Source organism: Phocoena sinus, chromosome 2 (assembly GCF_008692025.1).
Source record: "Phocoena sinus isolate mPhoSin1 chromosome 2, mPhoSin1.pri, whole genome shotgun sequence".
Lineage (NCBI taxonomy): Eukaryota > Metazoa > Chordata > Mammalia > Artiodactyla > Phocoenidae > Phocoena > Phocoena sinus.
Genome location: NC_045764.1, coordinates 133,278,264 through 133,298,592, shown reverse-complemented (window position 1 = coordinate 133,298,592; position 20,329 = coordinate 133,278,264). Strand labels below are relative to the sequence as shown.

At 42.8% G+C, this 20,329-nt stretch overlaps 1 protein-coding gene across 1 annotated transcript in view; it reads right to left on the bottom strand.

Moving 5' to 3' along the window:
• Positions 1-20,329, bottom strand: part of PELI2 (pellino E3 ubiquitin protein ligase family member 2) — a 208,419-nt gene that overhangs the window by 99,204 nt on the left and 88,886 nt on the right. The gene's annotated exons all lie outside the window — the stretch shown is intronic.

The following is a 20,329-nucleotide window of genomic DNA, read 5'->3' as shown; positions in this document are numbered from 1 at the left end:
TCCCGAAACCCTTGGTCCTCCATGAAAAGGGGTTAGCCTGCAAGCCACGTTAGTCTATCACTACAGAATTGTTTCCTATTGAGCAAATACACTTCTCAGGATGAGAAAGAGAACAATTTCAATTGCTGAGTCTTAAAATAAATCAAAATAAATCAAACTGATAAAGATCTATCTTGACATCATCTGTATTACAAAGTGAGACTGTTCCACAGATGGTCACAAGCGTGAGATTCATGAATGAGGTGTGCCAGCAGCTTCAAGTTAAGCAAGAGGCAGATATTAATTACTGATAGATCCTCTTCTCAGGTTACTGATCAACCGTGTGTGTGACAATTACTCCAAAATTTTCAAAATACTGCTTTAAGTGAAACAAGTTAATAAGACCCCCAGCATCTCTTAATTTTAAAAAAATCAGAAAAAAGAAGATGTTCAGGTAAACTACCAACCCCACGCAGTCAACTCCATCCATGAGCTCCTCTATCAAAGCGGGGAGAGAACACAGTGCTGCACTGTTTATCTCCTTGGCCACTTCTCCCCAGGCTGTGAAATCCCTGAGGGTAAGACCCGTCTTAGCCTAGCCATCCCCAGCATTGGGCCCAGCGCCCTGATACTCCACACGTGGGAGCAGATATCTGAAAGGACACCCTCTGTGTGGCATTCAACACGTTCTCAATGTCTCCCCTGACAGTCTACCCTTCCAACCAACCTCCTCTCCTGCTAATCAAGCACAGTACTTCAAATGTTCCACTTAAAAAAAAACCCAGGGGCTTCCCAGGTGGCGCAGTGGTTGAGAGTCCGCCTGCCGATGCAGGGGACACAGGTTCGTGCCCTGGTCCGGGAAGATCCCACATGCCACGGAGCGGCTGGGCCCGTGAGCCATGGCCGCTGAGCCTGCGCGTCCGGAGCCTGTGCTCCGCAACGGGAGAGGCCACAGCAGTGAGAGGCCCGCGTACCGCAAAAAAAAAAAAAAAAGGAACAAAAACGGTGAATATCCATCTCCTAAACTCCAGAGGTTGCCATGCCCACCAGCCCCCTCCAAGGCTACCCTTGATACAGCTGACTCCAAGTTCAGTTCCCTCTAGGACATGTGGGTCTGAATCCTCTTCCTACCAAGGGAACAAGCCAAGAAGAAATTGACAAAATTCATCTCACTGAACACACTCAGGAGGAGGACTGGAAAGAGGAAGAGAGACTAAAAATGAGGATATTCTACGAAAGCAATGACCACAGGCATGTCATCATCTGCGGAGATTGCAAATACTCCTCAAATCCAATCAGTCTAAGTGGTAAGTGCCATTAACATCCAAAAACGAATTCAGGGGAAAACCAGCATCATCTTCAAACACCAACTTACCCTGGCACCTGGCAAAGTTGCAGGATTCAGCTCACTGCCTCCTAGCCCCTCTCACCCCACGCCCCCGACCCCCAAGTTCCATGCCTCACACTGGCAGATTCCCATCTCTGCTGGCTTCCCTGGCCCCGGAGCCCGGGTCAGAGAGCGAGACAAGACTTTCTGGCTCTGCATCCCAATTAATTTAAGACTATACATCCCTGTGGATCCCAATTTGGGATCTCCAAGTTTTACTCATGGTGACATTAGGACAAGCCTTGTAAATGAATCCTTAAAAACTACCACTGCACAGGGCCCCATATGCTGTTCAGAAAATTGATATCTCCCTCAGGAGAAAACCACCAAAATAAATAAAGCTAAGCCTTTTGCTGGCATCTTCCTACCCGTCATCAATAATGCTCACCCCAAGCCCCACTCTTGCTACGCGGACCCCATCCCCGCCAACGCTACTGGCTTATTAACCTCACCCACAAACTCATTTATTGCCCCCTCCATCCTAAAACCACCACCAGCATCACCATCATTCTTCGCTTCGTCATCAAACCGCCAAACTCTCAGGGATGACAGTTTACCCACTGCTTCAATCCCGGCTCTTTTTAAACTTATTCTCTGCGATCTGGCCTTTGCTTCTCGCGCTCTGGGAACTGCGCTAAACTGCCTGGTGGGCCTGCCTCTGCCTTCCCCGGCTAAGCCTGACCTTGCCTTCTATGCCCTTGAAGTATGCGGCTCCCTGGACTTCCAACGGGCTAATTCCTTTCCGGATCTCCTTCTGCCTCTACAGTATAAAACTCTGGTCTGGGCCCAAAACGTGGGATGCAAAGCAGATACAAAACGAACTCATAGTGATACAAACTGTAACTTCATCCCCACATGTTGGAGGAGAAAAGATATCATTATCCGGGCGGGTTCTCTACTTCCCGAGGAAGTGATAAGGATGTCTCCCAAGGCCCAAGGTTCCCGTTCTTTATCATTTGATCTTCCAAGCGTCTGCCTGGACAGTCACTTTCTAGTTTTAGAGTCCATAAGATTCGTGAAGGGCTGCAGGTCTAGGCAGAGGCCCTAGCCACTCCCTTCCAAGCCGGGGCTCCCAAAGGGTCACACGCAGCATGTGCGGACAAGACCCTGACCCCTGTCTTCTACCCCCAGCACCTCTGGTGCCTCTGGCCACCGGCCTCAGCTTGATTTCTGGGCCATGGCTCATACCTCCCCTCTCCTGCACGGTACACACCCAGACTGACCACTGGAATGTGTGTGTCCCCGTCCTGTTCCAGCCTCCACGACACTTGCAAGAAAAGAGGTGCTGATGGAAGACAGAGTGATGGTGAGACTTACTGCTTTCCATAACAGCCTCGGACAGTTACTGCACGAGCCTGGCCGTGGAGCTCCCACCGGCGTGACTGTGACAGAACCCCTCCAAGTCAGAACCCTCTTCCTCCAAAAGAAGATCCATAAGGCAGCAGGGAGGAGCTTCAGATGTCCTCAGAAAGCCCGTCACCTGTACCCCCCTTTCCTCAACCAGAGTTGTGTCTTCCAACTCCCCTGCAGGAGCTCAGCTAAACCCACATGGGTCAGGGTCCCAGGACAGAGCCTCACCCCGGGGAGCCAGGGCCAGTCTGCCAGGGGCAAGCAGTGTCCAGGGCAGGGTTTCTTAAGGAGCAGAGGCTCAGTGTCTGTGACCTACTGAAAGCTGGTCCTGGCAAGAGTTCAGGGGGAAATAGTGGGGATTTTTTCAGTGAAAAAATAAAGTACAGCACAGTAATACCTATGAAAGGCAAAACAATGTCGAATTTGAAAAATCCGTTCTGCTCAGGACCTGCTGAGATGTGAGAGAATGGATTGTTTCGTGGACTTCAGAGACAGGCCCCCCTGTTTGTTTTGGACACATACTTAACGTTCAAACAAACTGTCCTCCAGCTGATTTTACTGCCTTGCTCTTTTCTGGTGACATCTACAGCTGGTTCTCTGTTAGGTTTTTTTGTTTCTGTTCTTTTTTTGTCCCGAACAGTGACCGCCAGAGCTGTTCCTAGCACGTAACAGGCTCTTCTGAACACACTGCTGACTAAATTACGGTGTTAGTCAGCTATTTGACTTTGGGTTTTTGATTTCAATGCTCCACAGAATCACACTTGTTCTCCCACGGGAAAGCCAACATGTATGCATTTGCATGGATTCTGAGTTTTGAAAACATGGAGTTGTTTTTCCTCTTAAAAAAAGGAAAAGAAGCAACTTAGCTAGATGAATGAAAAAGAAAAAAAAAAACAAAACCTGAAGCTCCTTTTTAATATTATCCCCATACTACCTCCAACTTGGAATTCTTAGAATCTGGCAACCTTATCAGCTGGAAATAACAAATACAAAAATAACACATTTAATACTTTTATAATGAAATGTCTCTAAAACTTTGATATAAGTCGAATACCTATCTTATTTATATTCACCCATCTGTCCACCCAAAAATGTGTATTTTTTCACTAGATGCTGAGGACTATAGTTAGAGCAGATGACACAGAAATCAATAAAATGCGTTCTCTACCCTCACAAGGCTGAAAAACAATACCAAACACGAGCTGCTACATAAGACGTGCACATGAAGTACTATTCCAGCATTTAACCCTGTGGATTTCAGGGGAGGAGAGGTGGCAACTTGAGGACAGCCTTCACAGGAGGTGACAGGCCACAACAATGATGTGACATCTGAACTGAGAGGCCCAACTATCAACCAAAAAAACTCAATCAGCTTATGACTCTCTGCTGACCTTCCCGGTGGCCAGAGCCAGCCGGCCAGCAGCTAGAGACTTGGCAGCACTTACAGTGACCAGTGGGGTTTCCTTCAGGGCTGGGAGCTGCATTCTCCATCAACGGGAAGGAGAAGAGAACTCAGCAGAGGCGATGGAGCAAATGCCCAAATATCTGAGATTTTTATCCTCCTTTATGGTGGCTTCTCAGTTGGGTGTGTTGCAGGATACAGAATCATAGACAGGCTTGGGCTTCCGTGGTGGCGCAGTGGTTGAGAATCTGCCTGCCAATGCAGGGGACACGGGTTCGAGCCCTGGTCTGGGAGGATCCCACATACCGCGGAGCAACTGGGCCCGTGAGCCACAACTACTGAGCCTGCGTGTCTGGAGCCTGTGCTCCGCAACAAGAGAGGCCGCGACGGTGAGAGGCCCGCGCATCGTGACGAAGAGCGGCCCCCGCTTGCCACAACTAGAGAAAGCCCCCGCACAGAAACAAAGACCCAACACAGCCAAAAATAAATAAATAAATTTATTTTAAAAAAAAGAATCATAGACAGGCTTAAACAGCTTAGAAATCTTGCACACACAATATGCTCAGAAAGTTGAGCCGCACCAAACACTCTTGGTAGTTACTTAAGACCAAGGAAATGAGCAATACCTACCACCAAAAGCAACAACAGTTTACTCAAATTAGTTTTAATTATTTAGAAATAAACATTCATTTTTCATTCACGTAAAGGGAAAACGCTGTACATGTCTAGCCATAGGTCAGACAGAAATAGCTGAGTCCTACCACCTCTACCTACTGACCATGGGGCTCCAGACTGAAGACTTTGACCCCAGGCGCTGTCCGCCTGGCACCCCAAATCCTGTCATTATTGTGGACAACTTCAACACACCTGGCAGCCAGATGGAACCTTAGCCTTTCAGTCCTCTGACCTCATTAATCGTAAAGATTTTCACTCCATTCACCACTCCCAAGGCCATTCTCTAGGTCTCATCACTTCTTTATGCCTGGAAATCTTAAATTTGAACTAATCTTATCACAAACTCCTGTTTTGTTTAAGAAACACACACACATAGTCTAAAACACAAAAAAATCAAGTCATTCTGCAAGGCTTAAAATGAAACACAGAAACCTCAGCTCTGTCACCTCTTCAAAAGTAACTTCCCATCCCAGTGAAAAGTACTGTCAACTGTTGTGAATTTCACAATGATATGCCTTGAGGCGGCTCTTTTCTTCCATCACTGGGTTGGGCACTTAGTATGCATTTTCAATCTGGAGATTCATTTAACCAGTTCTGGGATATTTTAATCCCATTTCTTTCCATTATTCCTTGGTTAACTCCTTTCCTTCCAGTTTGCTTTCTAAGATTCATACTTATTCAGTGTTAGACTTCCTAGACTGAACCTTTTTTTCCCTCCTTAGTTTCCGTCACTTTTATTTTTCTGTTTTACATTCTAGGAGGTATTTTTATTTTCCAAACCTTTGATAGATTTATTTTTTTTCCTGGCTCTTGTATTCTTCCTCAACATTTTATTTTTGAAAAAACTTCAAAACTACATAAGAAGTTTTAAAAAATAGTACCATGTTTAAAACAAGGTTTTAAAAAATAGTACGACAAAAATCTTTCTGTATACCCTTTACCTAAATTTACCAATGATTAACATTATACCACATGTGCCCTCTCATTTTATGTATATTTTTTTTTCTTTTGCTAAACCATGTGAAATGTGACATTTCACCCCCATCTACTTTAGAATGCTTTTATATACAAACAGGGACATTCATCCTACACAACCACAATACTATTATCACACTCTTGTGATACAGCACCAAAACTGGACAACTGGTCACTTTTTAAAGATTTGTTGCAATGTGGCATCTGAAATCACATCAATGAGCCTTTCTTACTGTGTTACATTAAAATCCATTGGTCTATTCAATGGGGGAAAATATAGTCTTTTCAACCAATGGTGTGGGGACACCTGGCTATCTACCTAAAAAGAATGAAGTTGGACCTTTACATTACACCATATACAAAAATTAGACCAAAATGCATTAAGGACCTAAATATAAGAGTGAAAACTATAAAATTCTTAGAAGAAAACACAGGGGAAAAGCTTCACGACACTGGATTTGGCAATAATTTTTTGGACATGACACCAAAAGCACAGGAAACAAAAGTGAAAATAGATAAATTGGATTATATCAAAATTTAAAACTTCTGTGCATCAAAGGACACAATCAACAGAGTGAAAAGGTAACCTATGTAATGGGAGAAAATATTAGCAAATCATATATCTGATAAGGGGTTAAAATCCAGAATATGCTAAAAACTCCTATAACTCAACAACAAAAACCAAACAACCTGATGAAAAAATGGGCAAAAGACTTGAATAGACATTTCTCCAAAGAAGACATACAAATGGGCAACAAACACGTGAAAAGATGCCCAACGTCATTAATCATTAGGAAAATGCGAGCCAAAACGACAATGAGCTACCACCTCACACCCATTAGGATTTTTATAATCAAGAAACAGAAAATATATTTTGACAAGGATGTAGAGAAACTGGCACCTTTGTGCACTGTTGGCGGGAATGTAAAATGGTGTAGCCATTATGGTTGGCCGTATGTATGTATATATATTGAGTCCTCAAAAAATTAAAAATAGAATTATATGAAAAAAATTCACTGATCTAAATAATACTTTGAATAGATCTTTTAGCTATGTGTATACATATACATATATACTATATATAACATGAGTTATGTATGTAACATCACGCTTTGGTCATTTGGGAAATATTAGTTCACTGAGTTATGTAGCTCTTCCAAATACTGACACATTTCATTACATATATCAAAATTCACATTTATTAATATCGCCCCTAAGCATCAGAAAAGTCTTAAGTATTAGGAACTTTCAAGACTTGGTAGCACACACAGGTTTTCTCAAAGCCTAATTTTTGCTTGGAAGCTTGAATTTTAACATAGGCAACAAAAGCTCTCCACGGCTTTCCTTTAGAATATAGGTGCCAAATACCCAAATCTGAATAACCATGTATATATGTCATTCTTTTTTTTTTTTTTTTTTTTTTTTTCGGTATGCGGGCCTCTCACTGTTGTGGCCTCTCCCGTTGCGGAGCACAGGCTCCAGACGCGCAGGCTCAGCGGCCATGGCTCACGGGCCCAGCCGCTCCGTGGCACGTGGGATCTTCCCGGATCGGGGCACGAACCCGTGTCCCCTGCATCGACAGGCGGACCCTCAACCACTGCGCCACCAGGGAAGCCCTATATATGTCATTCTTTTAAGTGAAAGTGGCGTTCCCTTAGAGTGGCTAGGCCAGCATGCAAATCCACACTCTGCACCAGTGCTTTTCCTAGAGACGAGTATCATCCTTCAGTAGGTGATGCTTCCCGTTTCCTCACGCATAATACGAACATGATACCTGTGTGTAATACGTGCATATTCATTATTTTACTAAAAATAATGTTCACTGCTTCAACAAGGGAAATTGTATTTTTTTAAAAACTGTAGGTGCTTTGTGGCCATGAATAAAATGACCAGTTTGGAGCCAGTGCCTTAATTCGTGCTAAGGTGCCAGCAGTTCTACCCACCACTGCTTCTGCCCTGTAAGTGCAAATGTCAACATGGAGACAAAATCAAATGCAACAGTTTGCTAACCATCTCCTCTCTCTCTACCCCTTCCAGTCAAATGGAAATACTTCTGATTCTTGGAGCAGGTTTTGCTGTGCTTACCTCAACTGTCATTTCCCCATCTCCCCCCAGTTTATTTTTCAGGTCTGGAGCCGTGTCCTCTAGAACAGGTCAGGTTGCCCTGCTCGGCGCTCCCACAGTGCCTGTCCGCTATGGTCAGGGAGTTTAGGAAGGAGCTGCTGAGAACCCCCTCCCCACTGGTGCCTGCCTCCATCCTGGCAGGCACTCAACAGTGATTCTTTCTTTGCTCATCAGACTGACTCTTTCTTTAAATTTATTTATTTATTCTTTTTTTTTGGCTTTGTTGGGTCTTCGCTGCTGCGCGTGGGCTTTGTCTCTAGTTGCAGTGAGCAGGGGCTACTCTTTGTTGCAGTGCGTGGGCTTCTCATTGCAGTGGCTTCTCTTTGTTGTGGAGCACAGGCTCTAGGTGCACAGGCTTCAGTAGTTGTGGCTCGCGGGCTCCAGAGCGCAGGCTCAGTAGTTGTGGCGCATAGGCTTATTTGCTCCGCAGCATGTGGGATCCTCCCGGGCCAAGGGCTCGAACCTGTGTCCCCTGCACTGGCAGGCGGATTCTTAACCACTGCACCATGAGGGAAGTCCCCAGACTGACTCTTAAACCTAAATTAAAGCTCTCTCTATAAAGCTGGCTGATACAACATGATAACACAGACAGCACTCTGAACGCAGGCACTAAGGCTAGGCATGACATGCAAGAGGAGTCTGGCTTTATCGCCTCTAAGTCTGAAAAAGATGAGAGTTTTAGGTCTGCTGTGTGAGTCCCAGTCCTGTACTCCTGACAACCCCAATGTGCCTGTCATCTAGATAAGGGTCCAGACTCCTTCCAGAGACAAAGTATGACGGCCATCTCCCCAGGACAGCAAAGGCAACAGGGTCCACTCCTGGGCGGGCCACTGCCCTGTACCAGCAGACCCTGCCAACGTAGGCACCCTCCACTCTGGCCAGACAAGAAAGGCCTCAGCTCTCCTGACAGCTGCCCCACCCCCCCGCTTCAGCCATCAGCTGGTGCTGAGGGCCCACGGGAGCGATGCCATGCTAGCCCTTACCAACCCTCTTTTGCTACCAGTCCTCCCCATACCTTTCCTCCCACTGGGTCTAGGTGACCATAAAGCTTTATCGTGCTTTATCCACACCGTGTGAGACTATGTTTCTACGGAAATACAGTCTGGGGAAGGAAAATGAACCTGCTAGAAAATCAGTCCCTGTTCCTAATGCAACTCAGCCATATCATGTTTTAGTGGGACTTCTGATTTTCTTGCAAGGACCTCCTACTAAACTATAAATTCCTGGAGGTTATCAAGCCTAATATCCCCAGTGCTTACCTGGAATATAGCAGATGCTCAAAAAATATCTGCGGAGGCAATTTCATGAGATAGCGTGTGTAAAGTTCTTAGCACCGTGACTGTGACACAGGAGCCAACCGTGGACGCTGTTGTGATTGTGATATGGTGACAATGACGACAATATTAGGGTTTACACATATTCTTCAGTAATTTTTTGCTCTACTGGCCTCGCTGGCAATGTGCAAAGAATATTATTTATTAGGATGTCGTCATCTTAGCATGTGTCTAAGTGCCATGAGGAACGAGGCACTTCTGGAATCTTAAAACCCCATGTTCCCTCTGCTCTTGGGGTGGTAATTCTCGATATTAATTTCCTCCGCCTTCCCAGGATTTCACTGCAGACTCACAATCCAATAGCCATGTAATCACTGAAAACCAAGGGCCCTTATTTGATAACTGGTCGAGCACATCTTGATTAGGCACAGGCAACCTGCTTTTGGGCATGGCCCGCCATCCTCACAGCGCACGAAGCAAACACCTCTGAGGATAGCGCCGACAACTTCAATAAAAGAAGTAGCAGTGATCTTGGAATTTCAGAAAACATTTGACAGGGTTCCACATCACATCAAAGGTTAACAGCCGGTCTCTGAGAGCCATACGAGAATCTGTTTTGGAAATAAGTTCACTTGCATCTTTTTTTTTTTTTAAGATTCCACATATAAGCGATATCATATGATATCTGTCTTTGTCTGACGTACTTCACTTAGTATGATAATCTCTAGGTCCCTAACGGCATTATTTCATTCTTTTTTTTTTATGGCTGAGCAATGTTCCACTGTATGTATATACCACATCCTCTTCATTCACTCCGAAATGATGGACATTTAGGTTACTTCCTAATGTCCAACATCGTTAATTATGAGAGAAATGCAAATCGAAACTACAATGAGGTAACACCTCACTCCAGTCAGAATGGGCATCATCAGAAAGTCTACAAATAACAAATGCCGGAGAGGGTCTGGAGAAAAGGGAACCCTCTTGCACTGTTGGTGGGAATGTAAATTGGTGTCGCCAATTTGTTGGCTGAATGTAAATTGGTGTAGCCATACTGTTCTCAATGGAGAACAGTATGGAGGTTCCTTAAAAATGAAAAATAGAGCTACCATATGATCCAGCTATCCCAGTCCTAGGCATATATCCGGAGAAAACTGTAATTTGAAAAGATACATGCACTGCAACGTCCATAGCAGCACTATTTACAATAGCCAAGACATGGAAGCAACCTGGAATAGCCTTGTATTTCAACTGCATTTAATTAACTGCTCCCTTTCCTCTCCCAACTCCTTCCTAACCCTGAGATTCAGCACCAGGGGTTTCCCGGGGCACCAATGTCCCCCAACAGCCATCAGAGGTCCCTGCTGCACTCGACAGAGGCATCTGCCTTATCTTTGGCTCTGCATGAACAGTATTTGAAGGAACAAAATTTTATTTGCTTTCCAAACCACTGAATGGCTTTACTTTTTAAATTTTCATTTTACTCTTCCACTGAGTCATTACCTTTATCTCTGCTTCCAAGCTTTCCTCCTTCCTCCTGCTTTAATGGACGAGGATATTACGCTTGCTCAGGCCCCTCCTGCCTCCTCTAGGAGCTTGTCCAATCAATTACCCACCTTTCCGGGGCTTCCCTGATGGCGCAGTGGTTAGGAATCTGCCTGCCAATGCAGGGGAGATGGGTTTGAGCCCTGGTCCGGGAAGATCCCACGCACTGCTGAGCAGCTAAGCCTGTGCGCCACAACTACTGAGCCTGCGCTCTAGACCCCGTGAGCCACAACTACTGAGGCTTCGTGCTGCATCTACTGAAGCCCACGCGCCTAGAGCCCGTGCTCCACCACAAGAGAAGCCGCCGCAATGAGAAGCCCGCGCATCGCAACGAAGAGTAGCCCCCGCTCGCCACAACTAGAGAAAGGCCACATGCAGCAATGAAGGCCCAATACAGTCAAAAATAAATAAAATTAATTGAAAATATGGGGAAAGGTAGGTAATTTTTTTTAATCTCCCCTTCCCCACAGGCTCATGACTCTTAGCATTTAAGCATGTTCAAGACTCTTCCATATTAAAAAATATGAATAAACCCTCCCTTGACTCCACTCCCCCATCAATACCACACTCTCGTCTCCTGTTCAGTCAAATTGCACGAGTTTGCTATGCTCGCTCCTCACCACCTGAGGCTCCATTTGACCTAGTCTACACCACACCACCCCCAGCTCTCCAACATCCGTCAGGTCCCCTGTGACCCTCACACACGTACACCTCGTGGGGCTTTTTCAGTCCACTCTGCTTGACCTCTTCGCAGCCTCAGAGCCTGCTGCCCACTCCCTCCCTGGTCTTGGAGCCCCCTCCAAGTTCTCTTCCCACCCTCTGGATCCTTCTTCATAGGCTCCTCCCTTTCCAATAGGCCCTCCGGATACAACCAGTCTTCTTAATCAGTCTAAAAGTTCTCCCCAGGAGCATGTGTTCTCTCTAAAACCATCTTTCTGTCAACTCCCTCATCATGCCCCAACCTCACTTCTGAGCCCCAGACCCATTCACTTTAGAGCTTTCGGAAAACCAGCACTTGTCAGTCTCAAAAACGCCTCAAATCTAGCGTATCCAAAACAGAAATCATCTCTTCCTACCCTCCTGGCCCTTCTCCAGGATTCACACCATCCCTCCACGTCCGCAAGTCTTCTTCTGCTCAGAAGTCATCCCAGCCTTTTTGCTCTGTCTTCACCTGCCCCATCCAACCAATCGAAGGATTGATTAATCTACTACATGCGTATCACTCTAATCTGTCCACTTCTCTTTATTCCCATCGTCACTGACTCAGTCTAAAACATCACGTCCTCTTAACCTGGGCTGCTACAACAGCTCACAGGTGACCTCCAGGTATTCACCAACCTTCGAAATCTTGGATCATTTCTGCAATGCCAACAAGATCACTAGCGTGACTATTCTAAAATGGGACTTTGATCCCACGGGTTCCCTTTTGAAAGCCCTCTAATGCCTGCCCGATACTGGGGTTGACAAGTCCTTTGGGGAACTCGGCCTTGCTTACAGCTCAGGTCTCTGTACCCGTCCCCCCACCAAAGGCAGGAAGCCCTATCATCCTCCCCAGCCACAAGGCCTTTGCGCTGGCTTTTTCTTCTTCATTCTACACTTTCTCTCCATCCTTCTACCCAGCTCTCCATTTAACATAGTTAATTCCTCATCTTTCTTCAGAAGACTCAGCTGAAAAGTCACTTTCTGTAGAAGCTGATTCTCTCTACCTTTAAGGGCAGGGTGGGAGCTCCTGTTGTATATATATGAGATGGGGGTTAAAGAGGGCATGATCTCTTTCAGAAACATCACCCATAATTACTCATAGGATCTTGCACCAGGCTGCAAGTTCAACGAGGATGAGGGCTAGACCTTTCACAAGCAGCTGGCACAGTACAGGCTCCCTTAACAGGTGCCCAATAAGTTTTTGTTAAATAAATTATAAAGAAAGTGTCCTCATAAACATCATGTTTTAACTGGTTTCACTGAATTCTGAATCATTTCTTTGTCCTTCATTGTCCAACTCTGACAAATAAACATCAGTGTTTTACAACAAATCAAATAATTCCCAGAAGTTTACAGATATGGAGGATATCGACATATATACATTGCACACACACGATACATCAAATATACCTACATATATCATATAAGTATAATAGATATGTATTATACATACACACATCAAAACATTAAAGATCAGCTATCTGAAACCCTCTCAGCATGCCCGTTTTCCTTCAATTAGGGGAAAAAAAAACAAAGCTCTCATCGTTCCCTTGATCCTCAGCCTAATTCCAGAACCCCCTTTAGCCCCCATCTCATTATCCAGAAAAATCAGATTATCTATTCACTGAAATGACCCACAACTCAAAAGAAAGCCAAATCAGAACTACTGAAATGCCCATCAAAAATTGACACCAAAGGTTTCAATTTAATGACAGGACTCCCTCAGTTACAAATGGATGTATGAAATGAAGTTCAATCAACAATTTTGGCTTAATGATAATTGTCACAACAAAAATTGGCCTAAGTCCGATAATCATCAAGTCATCATTAATCAACAAATGTCACTCATTATTTTACAGTTAAAAGTTGCAAAAATCTGAAATCAACACACGTCATTCATTTACTCCTTCATCGGCATTCTGCTGAGTGCCTTCTGTGCACGAGGCCCTGCTATGAGGATTCCTTCCGCATTACAGGAGGAGCAAAACACACACCACTCCCATCCTCAGGTTCTGTTATGTCCAGAAATCAGGTCTTCCACTAAATACTATATTCCAAATCTAAGAACACTGTTTACTGAAAGGCACATCACAGTTCAATGTGCCACTGAGATACAAATTTTCAAAATGCTGCTACAACACAATACTAAGATGTGAAGTTTTGTAAAATCATATTCTAATTTCAGGTACTATAATGTGAAAACATATTTCTTAGAATCAATAAAATCCCATCTGCTAATCTCAAACTCTAACTCTTCTACATTTTAAACAGCAAGTTGTGTTTTGATTTCCTTTGTAAATGTGTTTTGCCACAAAGTTAGAGAAAGTTTTAGTCTCAGAATTGTCCTTGAGGGGAAGAGCCATATGACTCAACATAACAAATATGCTAGGCTGATTCTCCACTCCAACTTCATTCTTACATATTCGAAACTACAGAAAACTCTGCATATTCTTCATTTGGATTCAAAATTGCTAACATTTTTGCTACACTTGCTCATGTGCACCCAATTCTCTCGATAGATAGATAGTGTAGTGTCTATATAGAGAGAGCTATAGATACAGTGTGTACGTTTTGAGCTATAGATAGAGTGTGTATGTTTTGTGTGGACAGAAAAAGAGGTACATATACACAAATATACATTTTCTTTGGCTGAACTACTTCAGAGTAAGTTGCAGACATTATGATACTTCACTCCTAGATATTTTAGCAGTTTCCCACATATTCATCATACCATTACCACACCCAAGCAATTAACCTTCATACAGTGATTATCTACTCCATCCCATATTCAAACTTCCCCAAGTATTTAAAAACTGCACTTTAATAGCATTTTTTTAAACAAAATCAGGATCCAAGGAATGATCACGTACTACATTCAGTTTCATGCCTCTTTAATCTCTTTTAATAAAGAACCACTCCCCTGCCATTCATTTTTTAAAAGGTTTTGGTCTTCCACAATAGACATTTTTGAAGAGTCCAAGTATTTTGTAAAATGCCCCCTGATCTGGACTTGTCTGGCTGTGTCTCAATGGTGAGATTCAGGTTAAAGATGTTGTCAAGAGCACGTCCCAGATGGTACGTTGCGTCACACCTGGAGCCACATCCCCCAGAAGACAGGGCCCTGTCCTGACTCCATCGACTGCAGTGCAGCTCCAAACCACAGGAGTCCGCGCCTTCCCCATGCCCAGATCCCAGCCTCACGTGAGAACAGACAGTCAGGTACCATCAGACATTTAGGGAAGCCTCCAGAGACAGCAAGCAGGTTGCTGGCAGGGAGTGAGCAGACCTGGAGAGTAACAAATTCTAAGTGAAGTGAATGAGTGGAGGTTCCAGGAGGCCTGTCCCCACTAAGAAAAACAGAGCTGACAGGTAACTAATGAGTCAGACGATCTAGGAGATTTACACTTCTACAGGAGAGAGGCAGTAGGCAGCCATTCTAGAAAAACCAAAAACTAAGCAAAAAAAAAAAAAAGTAATTATTAACTACAGGGTTATTTTTACATTTCAGGCAAACTTTCCTAAAATAATTTTTTTTGCTAAAGGGATGATTTCTATTTACTTTTCCCTTCCATTTTTACAATCATCCTCCTTGTTATTCGGTGACAATAAGAGTATTTCTTTATGAAAATACCTCACATGGTTCCAGTTGGGTAATTTTAAGTTGGTTAAGAGTGTGGGTTTGGAGACCTGGCACTGTTACCTACCAGCTGTGTGACCCTGGCAAGCTACCCCGTGTGTGTCTCTGTACCTCAGTTTCTTCACCTATGAAACAGGGGTAGTAGAACGTACCTCACTGGATTGTGAGAATGAGATGAGTTAACACGTCAAATGTGTAGAACAATACCTAGTACATGATGAACGTTCAATATGTTTTTGCAGTCATAGTGAATATTATTCGTATTGTAAGGCTAAGAAGCCTGTTTGAACTTTAAAACGACTCAGCAGTGAAATTTCAGCTTTTATAGAAAAAGAACACGTACTGACTGACCGTGGGTTCATGAGATTATTGTCAGTACTTAGCTAGCCGAATTCTTGGTAAACATTCCTAACTGCATCTTAGTAAACCACAGTGCCACTGAGCCACCCACTGAAAGAGCAGAGACAGTGCAGCAGCTCAAAGGCATCACTTCACTTCACAGTACCCTGCAATTTACATGGATGAGAGCCTATGAGAACGGAATGGTTTCAGGTGGAGTCTGACAACACAATTCAACCAAATTATACAGGGAGAAGTATATTTTTCTTAAAAAATCTGGGCCTCCCTGGTGGCGCAGTGGTTGAGAATCTGCCTGCTAATGCAGGGACACGGGTTCGAGCCCTGGTCTGGGAAGATCCCACATGGCACGGAGCAACCAGGCCCGTCAGCCCCAACTACTGAGCCTGAGCGTCTGGAGCCTGTGCTCCGCAACAAGAGAGGCCACGATAGTGAGAGGCCCGCGCGCCGCGATGAAGAGTGGCCCCCACTCACCACAACTAGAGAAAGCCCTCGCACAGAAACGAAGACGCAACACAGCAAAAATTAATTAATTAATGAATGAACTCCTACCCGCAACATCTTCTTTAAAAAAAAAAAAAAATCTATATGGTAGGCCCTTAGTAATTGTTGGTTAAATGCACGTAAAATGTACTGTACACAGTGGACCTGTTAAACTTTTTAAAATCCCTAACCCATTCCTGGATAACTTTCACCACTGGACACATTATTGTCCAAAACCCCAGGATGAAAGGCTATCTTACGTTAAGTAGAAGGCACCTTGCAAGCCTACTTAAAGAGAAATGAAAAACTCTGTCATGGGTTCCAGCTTATCTTTCTCTATATTTTCTACATTCCTCCTAAGTAACATCTTCATGAAAAAACAGCCAGCAAACCCAGAATCATCCCTTGATGGAATAATGAAATGTGAGGAACTGCAGGAAACGGGACTTATTTACAGTTTCACTTCACAGCTTCCTCACTGAGGCTCAGAGAGTGAATCACTTATCTGGAGTCCCAAGCAGGGAGCAAGTTCCACAGCTCTAAATTCACAGGCCAGTGCTCTGCCTTGGGTGTACATTTAAAGACCGAAGCTTACTGTTCTTTTATTTGGTGTTTATGCCTAGATTAGATGTATTTTAATACTAAAGATGACCACATGTGCCTTTCTGATGTAAAAAAGAAGTCCTGGGAAATCCAAACATACTTGTGGGATCCTTTGACAGCTTCATTTACTAACGATCACTAATGGCCTCGAGACCAGGCAAAATCTGTGACCCAAAGGATCAGAATGTTTGAAATGCAAACGCAAGAGAATTAATAAAAATGCCAATAGTTCTTCTGCTAAATCCTGCTTTGATATTAAAAACTAGTCTGACAGGAACTTTAATACGGAAACCTGAGTCAGGAACTCAGTTACTCTTTTTCTTTTTAAGAAACATCTTTGCTTGGACTGGAGGCTGCTCACTTACAATCATCAACATTCCAGAAATCTAATATCCAAGGTTTTAACACACAGGATTGTATTTTTGGTTGAATGGTAGTTATATTGATTATTTCGCCATCTTTTAATAAGATTTCTTTCCTTCTTAGGCATGATTGTACCCCAATACAGGAACAACACAGAGTACGGTCGTTATGAAAGCAGGCTTGGGCATCAGACAGACCAGGTGTGAGTCTGCACCCCACTTCTCACCAGCTGTGTGGTCGTGGGGAGGTTATTTAATCACTCTGTGTCTCAGATTCCTCATCCTAAAAATGGAGATGATCAAGTCCTACCTCATAAGACCGTTGAGAGGGAAAATAAGGAAATATGTGAAAAGCCCTCAGCACCACATCTGGCACACAGTGAGCAGCCTATCCTTGAGCTCTCACTATGATTATGGCACTGTGGTATGGGAAAAGCAAAGGAAAGCAGCTAGAAGTATATTCTGTTTTCCTCAAGTAACAAAAACAACAACAACAAATATTTGGAAAATGAATTACAAACTAGATTGCAAAAAGTATAAACATTTATTTTAAGGCCTTGAATTCTGGCTTTAAATCATTGTTCCCTGTTTTGTACAAATTCTTCAATTAATCACTTAAACTGCTGACTGCCAAGACACCTAGACTTGATACAGACCAGCTGTCTACAAGGTGAATACAGCAAGTGTTGCCACACGTGTAGGGTGGCTTCTACAGGGAAGGTAAACTGCAGGTACACTCCATCAAATCAGGTCAGGCAAGATCTATGGAGCACCACCTGTGTACACGGCATGACCATACACAGAACCTGCAGTGGAGCAATCCTGGATCCCAGCAATCCTGGATCCCAGGAAACTGAGCGCAAATTATACATCAATACAGTTCGAAGAAATAGCTGAGAGGCTGGTTTATCATGTATGTTCACATACTTGAGTTTACCAAAACAACTTTTTTCTGTCTATGTAACCAGTAGGGTTTGGGATTAATCAGAATAAATATGTCAAAAATGTTGTAAACCATTAAATCTAATTGTTTATAACAGGGTTTTCACTCAAACCTGCAAGTTATAAACCTTGGTTCATTGCTAACCAAACCCTGAGAAATCAACAAGAAGAACCATGAAGCACTGGATAGATTTAGAGTATTATTTTAAATATAATCTTCCATTTTTTAATTGAATTTTATTTATCTTTTTATACAGCAGGTTATTAGTTATCCATTTTATACATATTGGTGTATATATGTCAATGCCAATCTCCCAATTCATCACATCACCACCACCACCCCTGTCACTTTACCCCCTTGGTGTCCATACATTTGTTCTCTGCATCTGTCACTATTTCTGCCCTGCAAACCGGTTCATCTGTACCATTTTTCTAGGTTCCACATATACATGGTAATATACGATATTTGTTTTTCTCTTTCTGACTTACTTCACTCTGTATGACCGTCTCTAGATCCATCCACGTCTCTACAAATGACCCAATTTCATTCCTTTTCATGGCCGAGTAATATTCCATTGTATATATGTACCACATCTTCTTTATCCATTTGTCTGTCGATGGGCATTTAGGTTGCTTCCATGTCCTGGCTATTGTAAACAGTGCTGCAATGAACATTGTGGTACATGACTCTTTTTGAATTATGGTTTTCTCTGGGTATATGCCCAGTAGTGGGATTGCTGGGTCATATGGTAATTCTATTTTTAGTTTTTTAAGGAACCTCCATACTGTTCTCCAAAGTGGCTGTATCAATTTACATTCCCACCAACAGTGCAAGAGGGCTCCCTTTTCTCCACACCCTCTCCAGCATTTGTTGTTTGTAGATTTTCTGATGATGCCCATTCTAACTGGTCTGAGGTGATACCACATTGTAGTTTTGATTTGCATCTTTCTAATAATTAGTGATGTTGAGCAGTGCTTTTCATGTGCTTCTTGGCCATCTGTATGTCTTCTTTGGAGAAATGTCTATTTAGGTCTTCTGCCCATTTTTGGATTGGGCTGTTTGTTTTTTTAATATTGAGTTCCATGAGCTGTTTATCTAATATCGCTGATAATAAAGAATGGTTTTAAATTAAGTTTGGGAATTTGCCATCCTGGATGATCAGTTGGACATTGTCATTCTCCAAGTTCTTAGTTCTTTAACTGGCTTCCACCTCAGCAGCAACATGAGAAGAAATGACCCAGACTAAACACAGTATAAACACACAAATGGAACAGAATTAAATGGCTTCTATTAGAGCCCATGCAGGACTGAGACATTCAGTTTCCAGACATGGATATGTGGGGACATTTAGGACAGTCACTAAAGATGATTCAGAAACGTCATGTGATCATTCTCACGTGACAGGCCTTGAGCAGCAAGATAGAAACTTCTGGCTCACACATGACAGTAATAAAATTGTTTTTGTTTACAGAATTACTCTGTAAGAAAAGATATGAGCTAAAACTAATGAAATTTAAGAAAATAAGTGAAGTAAGAATCTGACTGAAAATATGAGTAAAAGATACTTAAGCAAAAAAAAAAGGAAAAAAGAAACAAAAATATATGACATTAGGAATAGAAAACGATATAATTACAGATATGAATGATTAAAAGAAATATAAGTGTATATTATGATAACTTTGTCAATAATTCCAGAGCAAAGGCATGATATTCAAAAGAAAATATAAAATTGATCAAAGAATAAGTAGAAAACAGGAGCTAAAATCTATATGCATGGATATATAAAAATCAACAGCACTCCATTTTTCAAACATAATTTAAAAAATAGATATATTTATGATAGCAATTACAACCAAAAGTTACATAGGACCAAATTTTTAAAAAGAGAAAACCTCTATGGAAATAAACTTTATTGAAAATCATAGAAAGTAACCTAAACAAAGAGAAATCATGTTAATGGACAGGAATACTCAATATTGCACAACTTTTATCCCAAATTGATCTATAAACTACCTGCAATTCCCATCAAAACTCTAACATGCCTTTTGACAGGACCTGGCAATTTGATCCTAGAATTCATTTGGAAGAGAAAACAGCCAACAACAGTCGAGGCACTCCTGAAGAACAAGGTGGGTGGGACTTATCTTACCAAACATTAAGATTTATCATAAGGTCCAGTAATTAAAATAGTGTGGTGTTAGTACATACCTTGTTTTATTTCGCTTTGCAGATACTGCATTTTTAATTGAAAGTTTGTGGCAGCCCTGCATTGAGCGAGTCAACTGGTGCCATTTTTCCAAAAGCGTTTGCTCACTTTGTGTCTCTGTGTTAGATTTTGATAATTCCTGCAATATTTCAAACTTCTTCCAATTATTATATCTGTTACGGTGATCTATGATCAGTGATCTTTGACGTTACTATTGCGAAGACTACAACTCGATGAAGGCTCAGTGATGGTTAGCATTTCTTTTTAGCAATAAAGCATTTTTAAATTAAGGTATTTATTTTAGACATAATGCAACTGCATGCTT